Source organism: Dipodomys spectabilis, unplaced genomic scaffold (assembly GCF_019054845.1).
Source record: "Dipodomys spectabilis isolate Male_0828 unplaced genomic scaffold, ASM1905484v1 ptg000175l, whole genome shotgun sequence".
NCBI classification, from domain to species: domain Eukaryota; kingdom Metazoa; phylum Chordata; class Mammalia; order Rodentia; family Heteromyidae; genus Dipodomys; species Dipodomys spectabilis.
Window position 1 is genome coordinate 11595346 of NW_024870852.1, and position 24245 is coordinate 11619590.

The window sequence follows — 24245 nt, forward strand, 5'->3', positions numbered from 1 at the left end:
GGGCTGCTTGAAGAGTAAATTTTGGGGCAATTCCTGGGTTCGGCCAATAAGATAGTAAATATGAACATGTGGGGCTGGTTTCCCACACGTCTGTGGACGTGTTACAGTTTGGGGGGAATCCAAAGCTGGAACTGAAGGAACGCGGTGCCCTGAGGAGATTGTTACTTAGTGAGACATGCGCGTGCTGGCTTTCTACTCGGTCACTCGAAAATCAGAAGACGTCCCCCGGGGTAGATTAAGGAAAGGCGTCCTCTGAATCTTCATGTCATGAATCTGTCAGGAAGTCTCAAAATACAGTCATCCTTGCTTCATACTGAGGATATGTTTAGACGTGTGTGTCTGATTTCCTCGTTGTTGAATCTCGTCCATAAGACTTAGACGGCTGGAGTGTCCTTGGGCGATATAACCTTATGGGACCACTATATGGTCAGTCTGTGGTTGACAAAAATTTGATTGTACTTGTTTCTAGAGCCTTTTCTTGACTGGTCTGATGTCTCATGCAAGTCTCTTTGGGGCAAACAACTACCATTTACAGACATTTCACTATTGTCCGTGCCCTCAAGTCAGACAGAGATCTCTGCAACTACTCCTGCTGTTGGATGGATTGGGTTTATTGTCTCCTTGCAAGGAGGGAGGTAGGCCAAAACAGGGTCAGTCGGACATCTCAAGTAAAGCAGGTTCAGGATAGAATTTATAGTTTGGGCTTCTTAGGTAATTTGCAGGGAGGGTTCAAAGAAGCAGGGTGTCTCTGGATTAGATGCTACCAGGAGGTAAGAGTAATTTTATAAATTGGGCATTTGAATAATTTCTTACGTAAAAAAGGAGAGGAACCAAGTGAAACTAAAGCCATGATTGATGAAACAGCAAGTAATCCCTTGTATCAGACAAAATAGGGGAATATTAATCCAGTTTTGGTGGTTGGGGCAATAATTTTGTTTGTATTTATACATGATTCAAGAATGGTTTTGATGGGCTGGGAAGGTGGCTCAGTGGTAGAGCTTTGCATGCCTGAGGCCTGGGTTCGATTCCTCAGCACCACATAAGCAAAAAGAAAAAAGCCGGAAGTGGTGTTGTGGCTCAAGTGGTAGAGTGCTAGCCTTGAGCTGAAGAGCTGAGGGACAGTGCTCAGGCCCAGAGTTCAAGCCCCATGACCGACAAAAAAAAAATTAGTTTTGTTTTGGTGCATTGTGGTCACAGAGTGTTCTTGTCCAATCTAGTGTTCAGTAAACAACTCCCTAACAGACTCCACTTTTCATTATACTGTATATTAATGTATTTTTCTGTTTTAGGCCTCAAAACAACTGTGTGAAATAACCCACAAATATTTAGTGCTCCAAATTAGATATCCATTCTTAGGGTATTTTGTAGAGTATTCTTAGGTATCTTATGGTATCCTTATGGACTCCTTTGCTATGAGGTCCTTGACTCCAGAGGAGTTTACAATTTAATTAAATGGATACTTTAGAAGCCCCTTTTTTCAGATGAGAAAATTGCTTGTATTGCATTCAATAATTAGTCCAAAGTCAGATGCAGCCAATAAAAGAGGAAACATGGGAATCTAAAGAGCCAGTCAGTAGCTGCTTCTTTACCACCTGGAGACTCAGAGTTACTAAGAAACCCGAGTTGATGCCACACCAAACCACAGTGCATACTGGGGTTCTCAATAGCAGTATTATTAACATTTTGGACAAGATAATTCTGCTGTTGGATAGTTATTCTGTGCATTTTAGGATACTTAGCAGCATCCCTGAACTTCAACCATAAATGACAGTAAGCACCTCCACCCTGTCAGGTTCATTGCCAGATGTCCCTGGGTGGGATAAATTACCATGATTGAAAAACACTGGTGTACACCATTTAGTCTTTGAGACATAACAAACATTTGCCACCTAAAATTCCACAAATCACTTTGAATGGGGAAGAATGTGAAGAGAAAAGGAAACAGTATAGACTAAGTGTTTGAAAAGCCTATTGAGCTAAGAAGACTGGGAATAAAGAAAATTGAAATAAGCAAAGGGATAAGAGAGGTAATAGAGAAAAGGAGCTCACAGGAAATTAACTTTATATTACTTAGTTCACATTAGAAAAGTCACTTAATTTCTACTAGTAAAAACATACAGAGGGGCTGGGAAGGTGGCTCAGTGGTAGAGCGCTTGCCTTGCATGCATGAGGCCCTGGGTTCGATTCCTCAGCACCACATAAGCAAAAAGAAAAAAGCCGGAAGTGGCGCTGTGGCTCAAGTGGTAGAGTGCTAGCCTTGAGCTGAAGAGCTGAGGGACAGCGCCCAGACCCAGAGTTCAGGCCCCACGACCGGACAAAAAAAAAAAAAAAAAGAAAGAAAGAAAAAAAAAAAAACCACACAGAAAGTTTTAGAAGTAGAGGTGTGGCTCAAATGATAGAGCACCAAGCCCTGAGAGACAGAAAAGCCATGAGTTAAAGCTGGCACCAAAATAAATAATGTGTTATAAGATGTTATGGTGTCTCCATTCTTGGTTTAAAATTTGTTAGTCTGCTTAGCAAATAGTCTTTATCACTTTTTAAAGAAACCACCTTTTTTTTTTTCCAGGATGGTACCAAGTATAATAACCTCCTGAACTGACTAAAGAAATCTTCCTTCAGAAAGTTCATGTTTCCAAGATTCCTTGATGAACTGGCCAGAGTCATAAAGCAATGTTAGGTAAGCTTTTACAGATTTTCCAAGAGAAAGGTCCGCTTTGCATCATCATAAATAATCACTTGTATTTTCATAAGTTCTTATAATTGTGAGAAAAAATGTCTTTTCTATCAAGGAATATTGCTTAAAAGTTCCTACTTTGGCCTGGTGGGTTGGCTCTTGTTAAAGAAAAGAGGAATCAATTTGGGATAAAAAAGGATTTGTAAAATGTAAAGTTTTGTTTTAAACTGTTTTATTATTTTTTTTCCATCAGTCGTGGGGCTTGACCTCTAGACCTGGGTGCTGTTCCTCAGCTCTTCAGCTCACTTGTTTATGTGGTGCTGAGGAATCGAACCCAGGACCTCATGCATGCAAGGAAAGCACTCTACCGCTAAGCTACTTCCCAGAACCATTAAAGAGTTTTCTTTACCAGATGGAATTAAGACATACCCCAGATTGTTCAAGAAATAGCAGAGGGTGTGGGTATATTTTGGAATTACTTGTGAACTGTTAATCTTATTTCAAAGTCACTTTATGTAACTACATTTTACTCTATTCAAACTAGCCAATTCTGAGGTTGACCAACCTGAGCAGAGGGGCAGGGCATGCTGTGTTAGGAATGCATACCTGATCAGGTTGCCTGCTCTGTGTGCTTGCTTACTAGTTTTTGGCTGATGGTGTACTCTTCTGTACAGAAGTAAAATTTGCCTTGCTGAGACAATTCTTTTTCTTTTCTTTTTTCTTTTTTTTTTTAACCAGTCCTGGGGTAAAACTCAAGACCTAGGCTATGTCCCTAAGCTTCCTTGTGCTCAAGGCTAGTAGTGCTCTACCACTTGAGCCACAGCATAACTTCTGGCTTTTTCTGAGTAGTTTATTGGAGATAAGACTCTCACAGACTTTTCTACGCTGGCTGGCTTTGAACCGCAGTCCTCAGATCTCAGCCTCCTGAGTAGCTAGTATTATAGGCATGAACCACAGGCAATGGGCTTGAGACAATTCCTTATTTTCATGTCTACCATTGGGACTCTAGTGGTTCTTGGATAACATTTATGGCATAATCTAGCAGTCTCTAAAAAGCATGTAAGATATTTATTAATTTTTATCATACTTGTGAGGGTAATGATTGTGATTTCTGAACAGTAGGCTCCATAAAAAATAAGAAATCTGAGAGCTTGTGGTTCAAGCCCACAAGCCTAGCTACCCAAGAAGCTGAGATGTGAGGATTGTGGTTTGAAGCCAGCTGCAGTAGGAAAGTCCAGAAGATTCATCTCCAATTAACTACCTAAAAGTCAGAAATGGAGCTGTGGCTCAAGGATAGAGTGCTAGCCTGGAGTAAAAAACTCCAGGTATAGTGCTTGAGATTATTTGTGGTTAGCCAGCCAGCCTCCTTTTCTACTATCTTAGTTCTCTGTAACTCCAGTTCATTCTCCACCTACACCATAGAGTTTCCTGGAATAAAACCTAGTTGTGCTATTAATCTGTCTAAAAGTCAATTCTCTGTTACGTTCAGAATGATAGCTATCCATTCTCTCTCTCTCCAGCCTTCCCTGCTTATTGTTTTACTGCCTGCCTTTCTTATTATTCCTCATTTAATAATTCCTCACTTAATAATTCTAGCCACACTAAATCACTTAGTATTCAATGCACATGCTGTGCTATTTAATTTTGTGCATGCTATTCCCCCTGGATAGAATGTCCTTCCTTCTTTTTTCTATCTGATAAACTCCAGTCATTCTTTAAGATGTAGCCTAGATGATACCTTTTTGGAAAACAAAAACAAAAACCTTTGATTTCTTAGGCAGAAAAAACAACCTTATTCCTTCTTGTCATCCCCCTATTACTCTATTATAGCCCTTTGAATTCCTTGAAGACAGGCTCTGTTTCTTATTCATCTTTCTTTGCTCCCCCAACATATTTATGAATGCAAAAACTCACATAAGATGACAGATACTTAGCACTAATAACTAACTTGACAGCAGCCTTAAGATTCTTGACCTTAGTCTCCTTCTCAAGGGAAAATGAGAAACTTTCCAGCTGTATTCTGTTCGGATTAATTGAGTGTGAACATAGGAAAGAAATGTGTTTTACATACTCTCTAAATGATTCACAGTAAAAGAAGGTGATAACATTCTTCTTGACAGATTATTAGACTCTCAAGGAATGGTTCAGTCTACCTTGTACACACTCAGTATCTTCAATTGTCACCATCTTTCTCCCATGTCATTTCATTGAAGGACTTTGTATCCTCAGTACCTCATACAGTGCCTAATACTTATTTGGAAGTTGTCAAATGTTACTGAAAGAATGAACTAATAGGGGCTGGGAAGGTGGCTCAGTGGTAGAGCGCTTGCCTTGCATGTGTGAGGCCCTGGGTTCGATTCCTCAGCACCACATAAGCAAAAAGAAAAAAGCTGGAAGTGGCGCTATGGCCTTGAGCTGAAGAGCTTCGGGACAGTGCCCAGGCCCAGAGTTCAGGCCCCATGACTGGACTCAAAAAAAAAAAAAAAAGAACTAATAAGTAAAAACGTTAAAAAAAAAAAATCCCACCGGGCGCTGGTGGCTCACGCCTGTAATCCTAGCTACCCAGGAGGCTGAGATCTGAGGATCGCGGTTCAAAGCCAGCCCGGGCAGGAGAGACCGTGAGACTCCTATCTCCAATAAACCACCAGAAAACCGGAAATGGCGCTGTAGCTCAAGTGGTAGAGCGCTCGCCTTGAGCTAAAGAGCTGAGGGACAGCACCCAGGCCCAGAGTTCAAGCCCCACGACCGACAAAAAGAAAAAAAAAAAAATCCCCCCTCTTGGATCATTTAAACCTTTCCATGTAAAGTATTTTTAGGTGTAAATTTATCTTTACAGACTTTTCTGATCAACCCAGACTATTACTATTTTACAATTTGCTGTTGTCATATAATAATTACTGATATTACTGAGTAAGCATTTAGACTATGCTATTTTTGCATTATTACTATTGTTGTTGTTGTTATTATTATTATTTTGTGCTGGTCCTGGGGCTTGAACTCATGGCCAGAGCACTGTACCTGAGCTTTATGCTCAAGGCTAATGCTCTACCACTTGAGCCAGAGCTCTACTTCCTATATTTTTACTTTTAAATGCATTTGTCCTTTCTAGACAGATTATAAAAATCTTGGGAGCAGAGAACATGTGTTAGTTAAAACAGTGCCTTCTAAAGTATCTTAAACCTAATAGGATCACTACTATACATTGTTACCCAGGTTTGCATAGTGTTTTGGCACCTCAATAGATAACTTCAAATTCTTAATAAAATCACAGAGAGACACTATACTTATTATAATGACAAGTGTAGGTGAGAATGTAAAGAAAGTGGAACACTTGTATACTGTTACTAGGAATGTAATATAGCATGGCCACTATGGAAAACTATATGGCTATTCTTCACAGGTTTAAAACATAGAATTAGCCCATTCTACTTTTTAGCATATGTTCAAGAGAATTATAAGTAGGTTTTTAAATACGTATCTGTATACAGTTTATATCAACATTATTCACAATAGTCAAGAGGAAGAAGCTATCCATCACTAGACAAATAGATAAGCTAATTTCCTTCCACATTAGGAAGGAAATTATGATATATATTACAACATGGATAAACTGTAAGGCCATTTTCCTATGTGAAATAAGCCAAACATAAAAATACAAATACTTGGGCTGGGGAGGTGGCTCAGTGGTAGAGCGCTTGCCTTGCATGCCTGAGGCCCTGGGTTCGATTCCTCAGCACCACATAAGCAAAAAGAAAAATAAAAGCCAGAAGTGGTGCTGTGGCTCAAGTGGTAGAGTGCTAGCCTTGAGCTGAAGAGCTGAGGGACAGCACGCAGGCCCAAAGTTCAGGCCCCACGACTGGACCCCCCAAAAAAAAAATACAAATACTTAGTCAGTCATGGGTGGCTCACAGCTGCAATCCTAGCTATTCAGAAAGTTGAGATCTTAGATCGTGATGGGAAGGCAGCTTGGACAGGAAAGTCTGACCACTAAAACTCCTAAAAAAGTCTGAAAGTGGAATTGTGACTCATGTAATAGAGCTTAGCCTTGAGCAAAAATAAGCTCCGTGACAGTGCCCGGGCCCTGAGTTCAAGCCCTAGAATAGGCGCACACAGACACGCAAATACAAATACTTCATTAGCCTATTTATTTGAGAAATCTAGAGTAGGAAAAGTAAAAATCGTGAATCATATGTAGCACATGAGAGGCTATAGGTTGTACAGAGAGAGGGATGTTTAATGGACATAGAATTTCAGTTTTTCAAGATGAAAGAATCCTGAAGTATGTTCTTAAAAATGGTTAAGATAGCTGGGAAGGTGGCTCAGTGGTAAAGCACTTGCCTTGCATGCTTGAGGCCCTGGGTTCAATTCCTCAGCACCCATAAGCAAAAAAAAAAAAAAAAAGCCGGAAATGGCGCTGTGGCTCAAGTGGTAGAGCGCTAGCTTTGAGCTGAAGAGCTGAGGGGCAGCACCCAGGCTCAGAGTTCAGGCACACGACTGGACCCAAAAAAAAAAAAAAAATGGTTAAGATGATATGGCATGTGGATTTTACCACTATTTAAAAAAAAAAAAAAAAAAAACAGGGTGCAGAAGAGAGTGTCAAGAGACAAATTCTTTGTTGTTCCTTGATTACTAATGAATATTAAACAAATCCCTTCTTTACTCAGTGCCCTTGTTCCTTCATCTTTTATCAGTATTATGAAATCTGCTGGCTCTGGTATGAAGCTCATATAAAAAACAAAACAGGGGCTGGGAAGGTGGCTCAGTGGTAAAGTGATTGCCTTATATGCATGAAGCCCTGGGTTCGATTCCTCAGTACCACATAAGCAGAAAAAGCTGGAAGTGGCGCTGTGGCTCAAGTGGTAGCATGTTGAAGAGTGCTTGGACAGTGCCCAAGCCCAGTGTTCAAGCCCCACGATGGACAAAAAAAACAAAACAAAACAAAAAGAACCACTAAAGGCAATGTTTCGATTAGTAGTTTTTCCCAGTGTTCCAGTGTCCCTTGTCTTTTAATATTCATTACAAGTTTCGCGTCATATTTCATAACAAAATGTTCCTGAAGATGCCCCAGCCATAGCTTGTTACCACTTCAAAGGATTCATACGCGGAACTCCTTCCATTTGGTTTGACCTTATAATTTGGCTCCGGGAAAACAGCAAATAAAACAGCCTTTATGAGGACTATTGGTGACCTAAGTGTTAATTATCAATGTGGTTTTGCATTAAATGAGGAAATACAAACTCAGGATTTTCGTATTATTATTATTATTATTTTGCCAGAACTGGGACTCTGTCCCTGAGCCTCTCTGTGCTCTAGGCTAGTGTGCTCTAGGCTCTGTGCTCTATCACTCGAGCCACAGTGCCATGTCCTTTCATATTAATGTTTAAAAAGCTAGTCTGAGATTTAGAGACTAAAAGAATTAACATATGTTGACTACCAATTTAGTAATAGGCCATATAGCAAATATGTCATATGTACTAGCTCAAAAATACTCTTGTCAGGTTAATATTACACTCATTTTATAGACAAGGGTAATAAAGCTCAGAGAGCTTAAATCACTAACCCAAGAGTGCACAATAAATGACAGAGGTGGAATCTGAGTCCAGGTCTGAATGACTTTGAAGCTCATACACTTATTTTATTTTATTTTTGTCGGTCACCGGGCTTGAAATCTGGGCTTGGGCGCTGTCCCTGCACTCTTCAGCTCAAGGTGAGCATTCTACTGCTTGAGCCACGGTGGCATTTCCGGGTTTTTTTCTAGTGATAAAAGTCTCACGGACTTTCCTGCCAGGGCTGGCTTTGAACCATGATTGTTGGATCTCAGCCTCCTGAGTAGCTAGGATTACAGGCGTGAGCCACCAGCACCCGGCTGCTCATACTTTTTTAAAACTATGTAATACTATCTCTCCAAATATATTTGACTATATATATATTTATTAGAGTTCATGATAAACGATATATGTTAGTACTTTACAGCAGTTATCTTACTTGATTAAATAAACACTATAAATTGCATAGAGATGATTATCATCACTTTACAGATGAGGAAATGCACAGTGAGAAAATTCAGTTTAACCTAACACCAAGTAATAAGTAAAGTAGTAATAGAACTTGGAGACAGGTACTGTAATTCTCAGATTCAGCTTTTTCTAAATCAGTCTCATAATAGCAGAATTATCTAGTTATGATTCTCTTAATTTTTTGGGGGGGGGTCCGATCATGGGGCCTGAACTCTGGGCCTGGGCGCTATCCCTCAGCTCTTCAGCTCAAGGCTAGCGCTCTACCCCTTGAGCCACAGCACCACTTTTGGCTTTTTTCTTTTTGCTTATGTGGTGCTGAGGAATCGAACCCAGGGCCTCATGCATGCAAGGCAAGTGCTCTACCACTGAGCCACCTTCCCAGCCCAATTCTCTTAAATTTTTAAGTGGGAGCTAAGAGTGAGCATGTTTTATTCTTTTTGTTGCTGTTTTTTTAAATACTTTTTTATTGTAAAAATGCTGTACAGAGGGGTTACAGTTATATGAGCAAGGTGCAATGAGTACATTTCCTATCAAGCATTGTTGCCTCCTCCTTTGTTTTTCCCCTACCATCCCTTCTCTTCTACCTCAACAACTACACTCCTCCCCCATCCCCCCTGCCTTGTTTTTATTTTTGTTTTTTGGTGTCAGTCTTAGCATTTGACCTCAGGGCTTAGGTACAGCCTGTGAGCTTCTTCCTTTTTTTTTTTTTTTAAATAACTTTTTTATTGTGAAAATACAGAGGGGTTACAGTTACAAGAGCGAGGTAATAAGTACATATCTTATCAAGCATTGTTGCTTCTTCCTGTGTTTTTCCTCTACCATCCCTTCTCTCCCACCTCCACTACACTCCGCCTGCCTGTGAGCATTCTACCACTTGGGCCACAGTTCCACTTGGCTTTTTCTGAGTAGTTTATTGGAGATAAGAGTCCCAAGAAGATTTATCTGCCTTGGCTGGCTTCCAACTGTGAACTGTGGTCCTCAGATCTGAGCCACCAGCACCCTGGGGCTGAAAGTTTTTCTAGGAAGTTAAACTACAGGTCTCTTTGTCCTTCCTGCTCACTTTCCCTCTTATCTGCCTGGCAGAATCCTGGGTATTTATCCTGTAAAAAAAAAAAAAAAAAAAGAGTAGCTGAACCTAACTAGACTCTGATGAAAGCAGCCACACTGGGGAGGTTAGATAAGGGGGATACTACACAGAAAATAGACTAGACATTCTCTACATGCTGAATAATGAAATGTACCCAGCACTCTTGCTATATTTTAATCCAAGAAAGTTAACAGCAAAGCTTATAATCTCTAGGTAGTATATCAGAGATAATTTTGAGAGGAATTTAAACTAAAATAATCCAAAAGAAAACTTCTATAGGTACTGATACTTATGGGCTCTGTAATAAAATGCTAGGTCTCCACTGTATCATCCTACAAGGAAATCCAGCAACTGAAAAATGCTTTTAGATGTTGGTTCCAAATACCTACTTAATGACTCACTCTTAATTATGAAGGGACAGCAAAATTAGCACCAGATATTTAAGATAAACTTTCACCAAGGAAGATATCATCAAATAAAAATGGAAAAGGAAAAAGAAATTCAAGAAAACAGAGACCATGTAGAGAGTAGAATGCTAAGAATATCAAGCCTATAATCCTAGCTACTCAGGAAGCTAAGATCTGAGAATCATGATTCAAAGCCAGCCAGGGCAAGAAAGTCTGTGAAATGCTTATCTCTAATTAACCACCAGAAAACCAGAAGTGGTAGTTCAACGTGGTAATGCCCTAGCCTTGAGCAGAAAAGCTCAGGGACAATGCCCTGAGTTCAAGCCCCACAACCAACCAAAAACTTAAAAAAAAAAAAAAGGCATCTTCTAAGACAGGATAGTAGAAAGTAAAACAAAGCATCAATAAAATAAAAGCAAGATGCTCAAAAAAAAGACCAGAATAAGTAATAGTATTGGAAATTTTAAAATATAAGAGCAAAAATAAATATAAATATGTAAAACAGAAAATCAGAATAACAAAACAAAAAGACAAACGAAAAATAAGAGGAGCTAGATGTTTAATCCACATGGTCCAAAACTGGATCAGTGGAGAGTTCTAGAAACAGAGAAGAATCTAAGGAACAGACATTACTGAAAAAACAAGAAAATTTCTAGTAATTGAAAATGTAAGAAAACGAAATTTTCTTGAGCTGAAGAGCTGAGGGACAGCGCTTAGGCCCAGAGCTCAGGCCCCACAACCGGACCCCCCCCCCCCAAAAAAAAAAAAAAAAAAAGAAAGAAAAAGAAAACTAAATTTCCAGATTGGCAGACACTACTGAACTCAGAATAATAAATGGGAAAAGGCAGACAATTAAACATTATGGTTATATCATCACACCCTTTTTTTTTTTGGTCACGGGGCTTGAACTCTGGTCCTGGGTACTATTCCTTAGCTCTTCAGCTCAAGGCTATCATTCTACCACTTGAACCACAGTGCCACTTCTGGCTTTTTCTACTTACGTGGTACTAAGGAATCGAACCCAAGGCCTCATGCATGCGAGGCAAGCACTCTACCACTGAGACACCTTCCCAGCCCTCATCACACCCTTTCTAAATACACTTGCCTTGCATGCATGAGGCCCTGGGTTCGATTCCTCAGCACCACATAAGCAAAAAGAAAAAAGCCAGAAGTGGTGCTGTGGCCCAAGTGGTAGAGTGCTAGCCTTGAACTGAAGAGCTGAGGACAGTGCCCAGGCCCAGAGTTCAGGCCCCATGATCGGACCCCCCCCCAAAAAAAATACAAATAAAAGAAAAAAACAAAAGATATTGGTGGTAGGAGTTAAGGAATGTATTACCTATAAAAGAGTAATAAGAATTGCATATTTCTTGCCAATATCATTTATGGCTAGAAAACAATGTAGCTGAGGGAAAAATACTTTCAGCCAAGAATTCTACTGAGCTGTATTACTGATCAAATATGAGGGACAAATAAATGCTTTTCCAGCATGCAGCAATCAAAACTAGAGTTCCAGCTCAGATCCTTGCACTCTTGCACTTTTAGAGTTGGAATCTCATAGACTTTTCTGCCTGGACTTGCCTTGAACCTTGAACCTGTAGATCTCAACTTCCTTAGTATGTAGGATTATAGACATGAAGCACCAACACCCACCCAGCTCTCAATTAAATCTAATTAACCTTTGTAAATCCACCAATAGTAGTACAAATGTTTTATTTAAGAAAATGGTAAGGTCTGGGAATGTGGCTCAATGGTAGAGTGCTTGCCTCAAATGCATGAAGCCCTGGATTTGATTCCTCAGTACTACATAAACAGAAAAACGCTGATGTGGTGCTGTGGCTCAAGTGGTAGAGTGATAGCCTTGAGCAAAAGAAGCTCAAGGACAGTGCCCAGGCCCAGAGTTCAAGCCCCAGGACTGGCAAAAAAATAAAAGAAAATGGTGATACAAATGAAAAGAAGCAAATAATAGTTTCAGAGAGTACATCCAGTTTTGAAAGACCTCTGCCTTCCTCTTTTAGGTTGTATATGTGTACATTTTGTGAGCTTGATTGTGAATATGGTAAAATATACTCCTGCTATTTTTTTGTGTGTGTATGTTTCTCAGTCCTGGGACTTGAACTCAGGGCTTGGGTGCTATCCCTTAACTTTTTCACTCAATGTTGGTGCCCTACCACTTGAGCCACAGTGCCATGGCTAGCTTTTTTGGTGGTTAATGGAGATAAGAGTCTTATGGACTTTCCTGCCTAGGCTGGCTTTGAACCATGATCCTCAGATCTCAGCCTCCTGAGTAGCTAAGATTACTTACATGAGCCACCAGCAGCAGTCTAGGAAAGATTTTTGAGTTGTTAAAACAGAATACAAACATTTTAGGTTCTTCTATGCTTTTTTCGATTTTGGACAGTTTATTAGTCAGATTTCTCATTTCTGTGAACAAATGCCTTAGAGAAATAAGGAGAGGAATTGTTCATTTTGGGACAGGATTTTAGTCCATCATGCTGAGTAAGACATCACAAATCAGAGTAGCTTACATCATGGCAGTCAGGAGGCAAAGGAAAAAAATCAAATAAAATAAGAAGCCTAGCACAGGATATAGTCCAGAAGGGCACACCTCCAGTAAATGTCTTTGTCCAAGTAAGCCTCACATCCTAGCATTCACTACCACCCCAAAATAACATGTTATTAAGAATCCATCAAGGCATCAATCCATTGATTAGATGAGAGTCTCATAATATAATCATCTATAGAAATGTCTTTAAAGACATCTTCAGAGGAGTACTTTCTAATCTCCCAGACATTTCTCAGTCAATCAAGTTGACAGCTAAGATAAGATCACAAACAGAAAGACATATTTGTCTGGATATTTGCTTTTTTTTCTCTTTTTTTGTGCTTGTCTGAGGGTTTGAAGTCAGGACCTGGCACTGACCTTGAGTTGTTTTTTGCTCAAGGCTAGCACTCTACCACTTGATCTATAGTACCACTTCTGGCTTTTTGGTGGTTTGTTGGAGGTAAGAGTCTCATGGAGTTTCCTGTCCAGGCTGCAATCCTCAGATCTCTGACTCCAGAATAGTTAACATTACAGGCGTGAGCCACTGGTGCCCATCTGACTTTTGTTTTCTTAAGAGCTCATGTGCAGCCAGCCACTGATATCTTACATCTACTCAGAAGGCTGAAATCTGAGGATCAAGGTTTGAATCCAGGCCAGACAGACAGATTGAGAGATTCTTTATTTACAGTTATCAGATTAAGAGTCAGAAGTGGAGGTTGCTCAAGTGGCTGATGATCTCATCAGCCATGAGCAAAGAATTTGAGTAAGAGCTTGAGGCCCTGAGTTCAAGCCCCAGTATCAGCACAAAAACAAAAAAAGGAGTACATGTATACTTAAAATTATATTTATGAGTCTGGGAATGTGGCTTAGTGGTAGAGTGATTGCCTAGCATGCATGAAGCCCTTGGTTCTATTCCTCAGTACCATATAAACAGAAAAAGCCAGAAGTGGTGCTGTGGCTCAAGTGATGGAGTGCTAGCCTTGAGCAAAAGTAGTTCAGGGACACTGCCCAGGCCCTGAGATCAAGCCCCACAACTGGGAAAAAAAAAAAAAAAAAAAAAAAAAAAAATATATATATATATATATATATATATATATATATATATGAGCTGGGCACTGGTGGCTCACATCTGTGATCCTAGCTACTCAGAAGCCTGAGATCTAAAGATCACAATTTGAAGCCATCCCAGGCATAAAAGTCCCCATGAGACTCTTATCCCAATTAACTACTCAAAAACCAGTAATGGAACTGTGGCTCAATGTGATAGAGTGCTAACTTTGAGCAAAAAAAAGAGCTCAAGGCAGCACCCAGGCCCTGAGTTCAAGCCCAACAGCCGACAAAGAAAAAGATATTCATGATATTTAAATTTTAAATTTTTGATATTTCTTTGCAGAGAAAAGTACTAGGAACAAAATGTTCAACATTTCTGTTTTACTCAAATTCCATTCCTTTTCTTCTCTCTACACAGTCCTTGGGGAAAATGTGTAATAAAAGTGTGGGGGCCTCTTGAGTCACACTGACACACTTGGAGTCTAAAAAGCCAAACAGCATAGATAGGTTTCCTCCGTGTTATTATTTTTATTCTTTGAGCATTTTGTTAACATTTGGTTTTGCTTAATTTTACCCTCATCCTTTTTCTCAGAAATGAGCATTATAAGGGGTTTTAATGGCTTCTTGAACATCAAATAGCTCTTAAAAGTAACCATGATGGATTGAGTGTGAATGAAGCAAGAAAGGATTAAATTTCCCTTGAAATACATATGGACTTAATAATTAACAGTAAAGATCTTCATAATAAAAATGTATTAGGATATTGTTTGAGAAGTAGAGAATGGTTCTGGATTGTAGTGTCCATGATTATAGCTTCTCTTGGAAACTCTGATGTCATAGCCAGAAAACAAAATAGTCCAGCCAGGAGGTGAAAAAGTATAGCACAATTTCCGACACATTGTAAACATTTCAGGAGTTTTTACTTAATCTCTATTTTTCAAATGTATAAAACAACAACAATAAACAACTGTCAGTATGTTTCCTTGGAAGAGATGTCTTTCATTACTGTTCCTATTAGGAATCTAATAGGAGTCAATGTACACATGAATAAAAACTAGCTGAACATGGTAGCACATATACCTGTAATCCCAGGATTTAGCAGGCTGAGACTGGAAGATCTCAAGTTCCAGCTAGCTTAAGCTACATAGTAAGATCCTGTCTCCAATCAAAGACCATGAAAGCAAAAAATAAAAAACACTCAGGCTGAGAGTCAATGGCTCACACCTATAATCTTAGGGACTCAGGAGGCTGAGATCTAAGATTTACAGTTCTCAGCCAACCAGGACAGCAAAGTATGAGACTTATCCCCAAGTAAACACTAAAAAACCAAAAGTTGCTCTCCTCTCCCTCTTCCCTCCGTCCCTCCCTCCCTTTCCTTCCTTCTTTCCTTCCTTCTTGCCTCCTTTTCTAAACTAAAAGGGAGAAAAAGCCAAAAGCTGAGCCACATGTGGCTCAAGTGGTAGAGCATCAATCTAAGCAAAAAAGCTAAGGGACAGTGCCCATGCCCTGAGTTTAAGCCCCAGTAACAGCACAAAAACAATATTCAGGATTTAATGCAAAAGAAAAAAAAAAAAAAGAGTACATTCTGCCTAATGATTCTGGAAAGGTAGCAAGAATGGCTGTTAGGAAAAGTTATTTACTTGGGGGACTATGATGGATCAAGGGAGCACATATATAAATTCAGGGAGGAAGACTGCAATTTTTCAGGGAGGAAGACCGCAATTAATGTGAGTGTCAACATACAGTAGAGGAGCCTGGTGCCAGTGTCTTATACTTGTAATTTTAGATTCTCAGGAGGCTGAGATCTGAGGATCACAGTTCCAAGCTAGCTCAGGCAGGTAAGTCAATGAAACCTTTATCTCAAATCAAGCACAGGTGCGCGTGCATGCGCACGTGGACACACACACACACACACACACACACACACACACACACACACACGCTGGAAGTAGAGCTGTGGTTCAAGTGATAGAACACTAGCTTTGAGGAAAAAAGTTTAGGGACAATTCTGGGAATGTGGCTTAGTGGTAGAGTGCTTGCCTAGCATATATGAAATCCTGGGTTTGATTCCTCAGTACTACATAAACAGAAAAGGCCAGAAGTGTCGCTGTGTGGCCCTAAGTTCAAGCCCCAGGACTGGCAAAAAAAAAAAGTTCAGGGACTGTACACAGGTCCCGAGTTCAAGCCCTACGGGTATGAGTGTATATACACATACACACACACACACACAAACACACACAGAAAGAAAGAAAAATACAGTTGAGGAGAGTGATGCTCTGAGAGATGGCCTGCAGCGCCAATTAGACTCCTGACTAAGGAGGGACTCCCAAGATTCTTTGTCTGTATTCTAAAGGTTCAATGTTGTGATATCATCACACTATGATATATAAATTTCACATATCTATGTGAAGTGAGTGCTTTATGAGGATATATTGTAAAATAAATTTATTGACACATAATTTATACAAAATGTGCACATTTCGAGTTTCTATTTTGGTGACTTTTGAAAACTTATGTACCTGGATAAACAATGTCATTACCATTATCTAAATGATTTCACATAAGGCTTTTTCTTTTTTTTAAATTCTTTATTGGGATTGATTACATAATTTCCCTACATATGGCCTTTTCTTTTTTTTTTTTTCTTTTTTTTTTTAATTTTATTTTATTTTATTTGAGAACATACTGTACAGAGGGGTTACAATTACATGGGCAGGATAATGCATACATTTCTTACCAAGCATTGCAGCCTCCTCCTTTGTTTACCCTTCACCTCCCTTCCCAGCCTCCCCCCTCCCCCCCACCCAATCATATGGCCTTTTCAATCTGCCTCCTCCTTACATATACACAGGCAGTCAGAATAGATTTTTATCATTGTAAATTAGATCTGTCTTTTCTAAAGTTTAAATTACATGGAGTCATATACTGTATATTTTATGTCTGCCTTTTTTTTCTCAGCTTTATGTTTTTGAGATTCACTAGGTTGTTGAAAAGCTTATTCCTTTATGAGATTTCTATAGTTTACCTAACCATCCATTGGTGACACATTGATGGACATTTGTGTCATTTCCAGATTCTGGCTTTTATTTTTTATTATTATTTATTTTTTTTATTTTTGGGTCAGGTTGTGGGGCCTGAACTCTGGGCCTGGGCGCTGTCCCTCAGCTCTTCAGCTCAAGGCTAGCGCTCTACCACTTGAGCCACAGAGCCACTTCTGGCTTTTTTTCTTTTTGCTTATGAGGTGCTGAGGAATCGAACCCAGGGCCTCATGGATGCAAGGCAAGTGCTCTACCACTGAGCCACCTTCCTAGCCCCGATTCTGGCTTTTATAAAGCTACTATTAACATTTGTGTACATGACTTTGTCATAACTCACGATTACATGTATTGTAGCTAACAAAAATAGAAAGATCCTTTCATTCCCAACTTCACTTACTAAAGTAGATGTGTGTGTGTGTATGGCTGGGAGGCGGGAGGCAGCATGAAGACTTTTCCTCAAGTCTGGACAAATCATAGTCCTTCATTCTGCTAGCAAAAGTAATTGATCTAAGGCTGGGAATTTGGCTTAGTGGTAGAATGCTTGCCTACTATGCATGAAGCCCTGATTTCAATTCCTCAGTACCACATAAACAGAAAAGCTGGAAGTAGCGCTGTGGTTGTAAAGTACTAGCCTTGAGCAAAAGAAGCTCAGGGACAGTGCCCAGGTCCTGAGTTCAAGCCCCAGGACTAGAAAAAAAAAAAGTAATTGATCTAGCCAGGTGCTGATGGCTCATGCTCGTAATCCTGGCTACTCAAAAGGTTGAGATCCAGAGGATCACAGTTCAAAGCCAGCCACGGCAGAAAAGTCTTCAAGACGCCATCTCTAAAAACAACCAACAAAAAGGGATGTAGGTATGATTCAAGTGATAGGACACTAGTTGAACAAGAAAGCAAAGCTAGCCCAAGACCCTGAGTTTAAACCCTTGTACTACCAAAAAAAAAAAATCTAAGAACTCATGTTATCCATGAACATGATCTAGAATCTTTTCTTAGGAGAAAGATAATATCTTTCCATTAGATTTCTAAAATGGGATGATATAAGCTTTCATGCCTTTCTACCCTGGCTGCATAGAGGAAGTCTTTGTATAGAATAAGAACAAAGCAGAGGATAGACAGACTTGGGAGAAAGAGATCCTGACTTCCTTCAGGAATTAGACTTAAGTCTGAAAATACCAGCCAAGAGATGAAACTGATAATCTGTTTTTTGGTTTTTTTTTTTGTTGGTCGTGGGGCTTGAACCCTGGGCCTGGGCGCTGTCCCTCAGCTCTTCAGCTCAAGGCTAGCTCTCTACCACTTGAGCCACAGCACCACTTCCAGCTTTTTTCTGCTTATATGGTGCTAGAGGAATTGAACCCAGGGCCTCATGCATGCGAGGCAAGCACTCTTCCACTGAGCCACCTTCCCAGCCCAAAACTGATAATCTGAAGAACTAAGTGAAGAATCTAGAGGCTAGAGGAGAAAGGGCACAGGGGATACAACTGAAACTTCTGAGTCATGTTCTCAGTGTCCTGATGTCTATAGAACCAACCCTTTCTTAACTTTGAGATAAGACAAGGGAGCTGCCAGTCTGAGGATGGCCAAAGAGGAGAAATCTAACACTTCATCTGTAGAGAAAGAGACCACGAAGAAAATTATTTCCTTTACCATATTCCTGTCCGCCCACTCTTCCTTCAGTTCAACAGATCTGCAGATATCTACCTGTTAACGTGTCAAAGTAATGGAGTCTGAGGATGTGAAGATGAAAAATTTCTCCTTTCTAGGACCTCACACAGTAATAAGAGGGAAAGCTCATAAAGAGTTTGAGAATAAAGTGAGAAACAGACATTACTGCAGGTGAACAAGAACCATTATGTGGTGAAAGGAGGGGAATAGCCAAAGATCATGCTTGGGTCATGAAGACCTTGAGTTAAGATGTTTACATTTTATGGTGTAGTTATTGAGAACTTGTATTAATTAATCAACTCAGGCTGCCATAACAAAAGTATCATGTACTGGGTGGTTTCAGGTATGGAGGCTGAAATCCCAAAATTAAGTTGTTTTCAGAGTTGGTTTCTTCCGAGTCCTCTCTTGTTTGGCCTACAGATGGCTATGTTCTGCCTCTGTCTTCACGAAGTCTTTCCTCTATTTGTGTCTGTGTCCTCACATCTTATAAGGATACCAGTTTGGAGTAGGGTCACCCTAATGGCTTTATTTTAATTACCTCTTTAATGACCATATCTTCAAATGCTACCACATTTTGAGATACAAGGAATTTGCCTATGAATTTTTAAGGGAGAGGCTACAGCTCAGCCCATAATAAGAGCCATTGGAGAAGGCCATGAATAGATGAATAGATTTTACATGCAACAGAATGAAGGAGAGACTAAAGGACAAGACCAGACACCCGAAGGCTTGTTTGAAGCTTTGGGAATTGCCCAGGCAAGGTGGTTTTTCCAAAAGATCATCACAGAAGACTCTTGTAATGTTATGTATAGGGAATTATTGTCATATGCAAGCAGATAGTTCTGCAACTAATGTCCTCCAATTCAATTCAATTGACACTATTAACTTGAGGTAGAGTCTGATCCCTCAGTGTGAGAGCTCAGTTCTAAGATTCCTCACCCCACACTTTAGATGGTTATGGCTCACCATACCATGGCTGTGGAGGTTCCCACAGCCATCTCTCTGGTTTGATTAATTTGCTTGAGCAATTCATAGCACTCAGGGAAACTTTTTACTTCATTATTGAAGATAGTTCAAAGGATGCAAATGAAAATATGTTAGAAGATGCACAGAACTTGTATGCTGTCCCTTCTAAGATCTCCACATATTCAGCTATTTAGAAATTCTCCAAACCCTGGCTTCTAGAAGTTTTATTGAGATTTCATTGTGTAGACATGATCACTGATAGAACAGGGAAATTCTGCAAGGCCTGTATATTACAATTATTCTTTTCTTTATTTTAAAAATTGTTATTATAAAGGTGATGTGCAGAGGTGTTACAGGTTATAGTTAACTTAAGTCAAAAAATGGGTACATTTTTTTTTGGACATCACTTCTCTTGCTCTCTCACAGATTTTCCCTCCTATCCCCACCCTCAGGTTGTATACTTCATTTTTTTATTCTTTTCTTTTCTTTTTTTTTTGGGGGTCCGGTCGTGGGGCCTGAACTCTGGGCCTGGGCACTGTCGCTTAGCTCTTCAGCTCAAGGCTAGCACTCTACCACTTGAGCCACAGCTCCACTTCCGGCTTTTTTTCCTTTTTGCTTATGTGGTGCTGAGGAATCGAACCCAGGGCCTCAGGCATGCAAGGCAAGCACTCTACCACTGAGCCACCTTCTCAGCCCCTTCATTTTCTTATTTTGTTATTTTTTTGTGGGTTTTTTTTTGGGGGGGGAGGGCTGGTTGTAGGGCTTTTACTCTGAGCCTGAGCGCTGTTCCTGAGCTCTTCAGCTCAAGCCGAGTGCTCTACTATTTGAGCCACTGCACCACTTCCTCATTTTCAACGTAGTGTACTACTGCTGCATTTGTTCACCCTATGTCCTTCTATTTCTGTGCCCCCTTTGACTACCCAAAGTCTGTAAACAAGACAAAAAAGAAAAGAAAACACAAACAGCAACCAAGAAAAATCTTCTTCCTTCCATTTCTCCAAGTATTTTTTATTTGTTTGTACAACATTCCTTCCTCCTATGTAATTCTCCTCTAGAATGGGGGTGTATCTTTGATCCACCCTCAGGTAAGGTAGGTCAGAGAATTTTCACTACAATCAACTAAAACAGGAAGGTAGAATTTATATAACCCTCTATCAGAAACAAAAATTCTAATTTCTACAGCCTGCTTTGGAAAGGAATTCTGAGCTAGGAAATATGGACAAAACCCAAAAGATATGGATCAAAATATCACACAAAGGTTAATGATAAAGAACTTGAGAACCTACTCTCAGACACTACATGTTTAGGATACAAATGTAAACAAATGTAAGTGGCTTATGAATAGTCAAGTCTTTCCACAGGACAAATTCTGCTATGCAAGATGTTTGTGTTTGTGTTTATTTGCTTTGAAGGAAGATAATAAGCATCAGAAAGATGAAGGATTCTTCATCTCCCTTATGGCTCAGAAAAACTTCTTGTTTCTTTTCTTGTCACTATTCTTATTACTATTCTTAGTTTTATTATGAAGATTTAATTTTAATATGGAGTTGAGGTCTTCTTGGTGCCTAAATTCTGGCAATTACTAGGTCAGTGACCTTGGGAAAGTCCTTATTTGGATTTCAGTTTTTTGATATGTAAAATGAAGGTGAAATGGTAATATCTACCTAGAGATTTACTGAAAAACTGAAATGAGAATAAGAATAAAAAAGCAGCCAGGCACCAGTGATTCACACTAACTACTCAGGATGCTGAGATCTGAGGATCACGGTTCAAAGCCAGTCCTGGCAGGAAAGTCCGTGAGACTCTTATCTCCAATTAATCACCAGAAAACCAGAAATGGTGCTGTGGCTCAAGTGGTAAAGCACTAGCTTTGAGCTGAAAACCTGAGGGACAGTGCCCAGGCCCAGAGTTCAAGCCCCACAACCACCACCAACAACAACAAAAAGAACAAAAAAGCAGGGCCTGCCACCATTTGCTCACACTTGTAATCCTAACTACCAAGAGGCTGAGATCTCAGGATCTCAGCTTGAAGCTAGCCAGAGCAGGCTTAAACACCAAAAAAGAACAAAAATGGTAACAAAAAGAAAAAGAAAGGGCTGAGAAGGTGGCTCAGTGGTAGAGTGCTTGCCTTGCATGCATGAGGCCCTGGGTTCAATTCCTCAGCACCACATAAGCAGAAAAAGCTGGAAGTGGCGCTGTGGCTCAAGTGGTAGAGTGCTAGCCTTGAGCTAAAGAGCTGAGGGACAGCGCCCAGGCCCAGAGTTCAGGTCCCACAGCTGGAAAGAAAGAAAGAAAGAAAGAAAGAGAAAGAAAGGAAAGAGAGAGAGAGAGAAAGAAAGAAAGAAAGAAAAAGCAAAAGTGGAGCTGAGGCTCAAATGGTAGAGCATTAGTCTTGAATACAAAAACTCTGGGACAGTGCACAGTCCCTGAACTCAAGCCCTAGGACAGACACATACACTAAAAAGGAAAAGTAGGGTTGGGGATGTTGTTCAGTGGTAGAGTGCTTGCCTAGCACGCATAAAGCCCTGGGTTTGATTTCTTAGTATCACATAAACAGAAAATGAGCTGGAAGTGGCACTGTAGCTCAAGTGATAGAATACTAGCCTTGAGCAAAAGAAGCTCAGGGACAGTGTTCAGGCCCTTAGTTCAAGCCCCAGGGCTGACCGCCCCCCCCCCCAAAAAAAAGAAGAAAAGGCATTTTTAATACACTATACACTTGTTATTTATCATATCTGACATCTCCAAAAGATACTTCTATATCTGTAGGTGAGAGTAAAGAGGCTGATATTTTTACAAAACACATTAGTGGCTATGATTTATTGAATTGCCTACCGTGGTCCCTGGCTGTGAGCTCTAGAGTACTTTCTTCTGGAAGGGGATCTCAAGGCTATAGGAATTGATTAGATATTGGTTCTATTAGTAAATGAAAAACTGAAACTATTTTCTGGGCTATTTGGATCTGAATACCAGGGGAATAAGTCAAGCTTGATTTCAGTAAATGCTAGAATATGGTTCATATAACTAAGACAAAGGGAAAGGAGCAAAAAGACAAAAGTAGAGAAAAAAAAAGATGAGAGAGAGCCAGATGTAGTAATCAAAAGGCAAAATCAGAAAAGAGACTAGAAAAATAAAAACAAAGACTTCCCCCAAATGTGTCTTATTTCAGATTTGTATTCAAGTCTAATTTTCATAACTACAAGAACCTCACATGGAGAAGGAGGAGTTATTCTTTTTAATATCATTTATGTTTCTGCCTGGTCAATGTCAACTCATTATTAGTAATACTTTACTAATTTGTTTGCAAGAATTGATTCCAGGAAATTTTGACTGTTGTCATTATATATAATAATTCATATTGTGTGAATTACAAACCTAATTTAGATCCCTCATATGTGGGATTTCTAAGGAAACTGAAACCTGAAGGAGAAGACTTAGTCCTGCAAAGAATAGGGGGTAAATTAGTACAGGCAGAGGAAATGACAGGTTTATAGTTCTGAGACAGGAAAGAGTTCAGCTGTGGAGTTCATCAAAGAGGCTCAGTGGTTCATCAAAGCAGGCTCATGATGATATATGCAACGCTTAATAATAATAATAATAAAGGATCCTTCTCTTGTTTCTCATGTCCCTGTAGTTCACACTGACTAATTATTGCTAAGTGTCTTGGGTATGGTCAAGCCGGAAATAATTGGCAACAGTTGAAACAGAATTGTCCACAAAGCTAGACCTAACTCAACTCCTGTGACTGAAGACAAAGATTCAGGAGAATGAATTAAGCTGAAAGATCATGTGTGAATTTATTCAGCATGTCCTTGGAGGTAGACTGCTAAAAATGTTGGATTATTTTTACACTTTTTTTTTTTTTGGTTGGTTGTGGGGCTTGAACTCTGGGCTTGGGCACTGTCCCTCAGCTCTTCAGCTCAAGGAGAGCACTCTACCTTGAGCCACAGCACCACCTCTAGTGTTCTGAGTGGTTTATTGGAGATAAGAGTCTCACAGACTTTTCCTGCCCAAGCTGGCTTGGGCAACTCTGATCCTCAGATCTCAGCCTCCTGAGTAGCTAGGATTACAGAAATGAGCCACCAGTGCCCAGCTGCACGATTGTCTTTATTGTGAAAAGTTTTCTAGCAATTTGGTTATATATCTGGTTTCTATGTCTCCAACATCTATGATTGCTGCTCCTGCTGCCATTATTATCATTGTAGCCACTTCCAAGGCCAGGTACCTCAGAGTTATCTTTGAATTTTCTGTCATTTGTGGAGAACAATAAATTTCCACGGTTTCTCTAAAAAGTTATCTCTAGTTCGTTCTAATGACTACAGACTATACAAGGCTTTCCTGTTCAGTTTCTTCATTCTGATCTCATCAAATATGTCTTCCCTTCAAGTGCCTGTGATTTTCTTCTCAGATGGCTCTCTAACTCTGCTTCTTTTTACCTCTGAACATTTTCTCTGTAAAGCAAGTCCCATAAAGCAGGCTCATCCTTAGGCTGCAGAAAGCAGCATCCTTCAGGTTCTTCAACTTTATGCTCTTATTCTGTCTGGTGTACTTCTGCTTTTGGCATCCTCTATGCACTCTACCATTAGCCTAATCCTACCATCCTCCAGTGCTTTAGGGCATTCTTCATTCATGTATTCATTGAGTGTCTATTATTTGTTGGGCAGTAGGAGGCACTGAACAAGACTAATACAGTCCTTATCCTTATGGAGCCTGCATTTTCACAAAAAGATGGTAAAATGTCAACAAAAGAAATAGATCAAGTCTGTGTAGGACAAGAAAAACTTCCCCACAACAGGTTTTAAAAG

At 39.9% G+C, this 24245-nt stretch overlaps 1 protein-coding gene across 2 annotated transcripts in view; it reads left to right on the forward strand.

Moving 5' to 3' along the window:
* The first annotated feature begins 395 nt into the window (after positions 1-395).
* Positions 396-24245, forward strand: part of LOC122120388 (agouti signaling protein) — a 165434-nt gene continuing 141584 nt past the window's right edge. Inside the window, exons 1-2 of one of the 2 annotated variants that reach the window (XM_042694627.1) lie at positions 396-426; positions 2567-2677. The gene's annotated coding sequence lies outside the window, so the exon portion shown is untranslated. Of the gene's footprint in view, positions 427-550; positions 636-2566; positions 2678-24245 lie in introns of those variants that run through there. The other variant, XM_042694626.1, reaches the window with a different exon arrangement.